This window comes from Cebus imitator, unplaced genomic scaffold (genome assembly GCF_001604975.1).
Source record: "Cebus imitator isolate Cc_AM_T3 unplaced genomic scaffold, Cebus_imitator-1.0 Scaffold3, whole genome shotgun sequence".
NCBI lineage: Eukaryota > Metazoa > Chordata > Mammalia > Primates > Cebidae > Cebus > Cebus imitator.
The window spans coordinates 14,785,097-14,788,471 of record NW_016107318.1 but is presented as its reverse complement, the minus strand read 5'-3'; the positions used below and the strand labels follow the sequence as shown (position 1 = coordinate 14,788,471).

General features: G+C 41.6%; 1 protein-coding gene and 1 pseudogene across 6 annotated transcripts in view; both read right to left on the bottom strand.

The window, feature by feature from the left end:
• The window catches only part of CUNH1orf141 (chromosome unknown C1orf141 homolog), a 58,348-nt gene extending 55,891 nt beyond the window's left edge, over positions 1-2,457 (bottom strand). For 3 of the 5 annotated variants that reach the window (XM_017532383.2, XM_037739948.1, XM_017532409.2), the window contains exon 1: positions 2,415-2,457. The gene's annotated coding sequence lies outside the window, so the exon portion shown is untranslated. The other 2 variants (XM_017532398.1, XM_017532424.1) reach the window with 1 other exon arrangement.
• The window catches only part of LOC108307178, a 17,595-nt pseudogene that overhangs the window by 2,859 nt on the left and 11,361 nt on the right, over positions 1-3,375 (bottom strand). The window contains exon 2 of the transcript XR_005200687.1: positions 2,415-2,539. The product of XR_005200687.1 is annotated as a Golgi apparatus membrane protein TVP23 homolog B-like (transcript). The remainder of the gene's footprint in view (positions 1-2,414; positions 2,540-3,375) is intronic.

Genomic DNA, 3,375 nt, shown 5'->3' with positions numbered 1-3,375 from the left:
AAAAAAAAAAAAAAGATGTTTACTCTTTGACAAAAATCTCTTCCTCACTAGGTTGAAAGCTCGTTTAAAGCAGAATTGACTTACCCACCTCTGAATCTCAGCCTCAGGCAAAGCATTTTACATCTAATAGTGATTTGAAAATTACAATTTAATTTGGAGATGTCTCTGAATATAACTTTTTAGAAAAAGTAAACCTAGTTTATCTGTAATAAATGATGTCACTTCATAATGATGTACTGGAAGATGAAATAAAAAGTTGAGTCAATTATTATAAAATGGGGCTCTTGCAAACCTAAACTTGGTAAAATTGTTTTGAAAGGAAACTTGGATTTATGTTCTTAATTTCTAGCTCAGTAGTGATGTTTTTGTTCTTGTTTGTTTTCGTTTTTGTTTTTAAAGACCACAATGAAATAGAGGCCATGCCAATTGGGGCAGAATGAATTCCCAATTACTCTCACAGTAAATCATCTACAGGCCTCACTGCAAAGGCTTATTCACAACAAAAATTGCAGGTCAATATTAATAGCATATCAGAGACTAAGTTGTACCTGAAATAAAAATATCCTGAATATTTTAAGACAGCAATATTATTTTAACAACACCTTTGGGATTAAAAATAAACAAAAAAAACAACAACAAAACCCAGTGTCATCAATATAATAGGTTCAGCTGAGAAGGCTTCTTGAGCAAGTTCTAAACAACTCAGGAAAACTAAGAATCTCTAAAGTCACAAACTAAAGACCTGAGAAATTACCTAGAAAATGGAGGCTAAATTAAAATTCACTTCCATTATTTGGCTTTATTAGTTCAAATGCTTACTCCTTGAGGACAAGGCCACTTCTTACATTTTTATGTGACACAGTCCACTACTGAGACCACAGTAAGCACTCACTTCATCTGTTAAAGGATTCATGTTTATTCAATAATGAGATAACTGGCCGAGTAGCTCCATCTCACATTCCAAGTACCAACTTAGGGGAATCTTTTTTTTCTTTTAAATCTAAAATGTTGATAAATGGCCTATATTATAGGCTGAATTATGTTGCCTCCAAATTCATGTTGAAGTCCTAGGCCCCAGGATCTCAGAATGTGACCGTATTTGTATATATGGCCTTTAAAGACTCAAGTTAAAATGGGGTTCTTAGGGTAGGCCCCTCCATGACTGGTGTCATATAAGAAGAGGAGATTGGGACACCAGGATACACCGAGGAAAGACCTTGTGAACAATCAGTGAGAAGGCAGCTACCACCCCAGGCCAAGGAGAGAGGCCTCGGAAGAAAACAACCCTGCTCACACCTTCAATTCTAACTTTTAGTCTCTAGAACTGTGAGAAAATAAATTTCTATTGTTTAGCCACTCGGTCTCTGATGTTTTGTCATGGCAGTCACAGCAAACTAGTACAGCCCTGGCACTGAGAGAACTCATTTAAAAACCCGACCCATGTGCTTAGCTACACATTATGCATTTTCTTATTTATTTATTTTTATTTTTATTTTTGAGACAGGGTCTAACTCTCTCACCCAAGCTGGAGTGCAGTGGTGTGACCTCAGCTCACTGCAACCTCCACCTCCCTGGTTCAAGCTATTCTCTTGCCTTAGCGTCCTCAGTAGCTGTGACTGCAGGCGCCCGCCACCATGCCCAACTAATTTTTGTATTTTTAGTAGAGACTGGGTTTCACCATTTTGGCCAGGCTGGCCTCGAACTCCTGACCTCAAGTGTTCGCCCGCATCGGCCTCCCAAAGTGCTGGGATTACAGAAGTGAGCCACTGCGCGCAGCCTGGAAGTTTCTAAGAAAAACTATCAAGGAATTCTAAAACGATGATGCACGTATATTGAGGAGTGTTACTGTGGGCGACTAATCAGATACCTACTGGAAAAATTGATTAGCCAGCTGAAAATCGCAGCACAATTACCACAGGAGTGATCAGCTCCCACCACCCATTCCAGAAAGTTGGGTGTCATCATTTGGAAATGTATCAGTTAAGCAGCCCCCAGCGCCCCTCGCACCTCTCTCTCCGCCCCCAGGTCACCTTCCCCCAGGAGCCTCCATCCCAGCTGGAAACACACGGAGCCCTACTCTAACGCTCTATGCCTTTGGTCGTTTCGTGGGAAAGCAAAATTAAGGTCAACATTGAGGAAGCTCATTAATATTTAGTTTAGAAGACGCAAAGGGTTCTTCCAAACTAAATATTAATGCGAATTGGGAAGAGCCCCGGGACCCGCCTCCCGCCAGGTCCCACACTCGCCTGACCTCACTCACACTCTCCCAGTCCAGGCCCGGCTGGAGAACGTCCCACTGACTCCAGGAACAGAAAGGCCGTTTATGTAAAACGATGTTTTTTCTATTTCGCCTCCCACCCCCCTACAAATTTTGATTTTCAGCGTTTCCAACGTTCCCGCCCCCAGAAACAAACCTCATCTCCTTTCCTCCCTCTCTGGCTCCGCGGGTTACTCGCCCCGCCCCCACCCTTCCGTCCCTTAGCAACGCGTCCTCTGTCCGTAGAAACCGGTTCCCGAGCTCTGCCCACCTCTGAAAGGCCTAAAGAGCAGAGTTCTCTTCTCAGAGGGGCTTCCACCACAGACTTTTGTCACTGAAAGCCCCGGTGACTCCCCAGATGCTTACGGATATTAAAACAGGTTATGCTGAAAGAGTGGAAGGAGATTTTGTTTCCCCTTCTTGTACCTCCTTTCTTTCTTCTTGTGTGCTTTCCTGGAAACATCGAATTTCAAAAAGAAGCTTACAAAGTCCCCCATGCAGTTTGCGGGTCTGAATGGAAGTCAACAGTTTATATTTGAATATTTGATAGAATATTGCTTTCATGGCTTATGATATTTAAAAAATTTCTTATTTCCAAGGCTAAGAAACCTCCCATGTGGTTAGTAAAATAACCCCTGTATTACACAAGCTGTAGAGCAGAGCATTTTTATGAGTCATAATGGAGGTGCACTCTGACATACATTCTGCTGTATTTACTGTATCCTGTGGAACCGGTTGTCCTTGTTGCTCACTTCTGTGAACAGAAAATGCCCTAAGGCTATGGGAGTCATTCATTTTTAGAGACATAATCTAAACTTGAAAACAACTTGCATTTAATTACAAATGGTGGGGAATCTCACAACATTGGTTAAATTTTAAGTCGGGAGTTGGTCATCATTCTAAGAATGTACCTTATCTGATGCATCAAAATGGGGCAAAAAAAAGCTTTAAAAACCAGCATTTCAACATCTGTGAAAAGAAGAGAGAAAAAAAAAACAGCATTAATTATCACAAGTCCATGGCTGGGCATGGTGGCTCACCCTGTAATCGCAGCACTTCGGGAGGCCGAGGTGGGTGGATCACTTGAGATTAGGAGTTCAAAAACACAAATAAAAAAT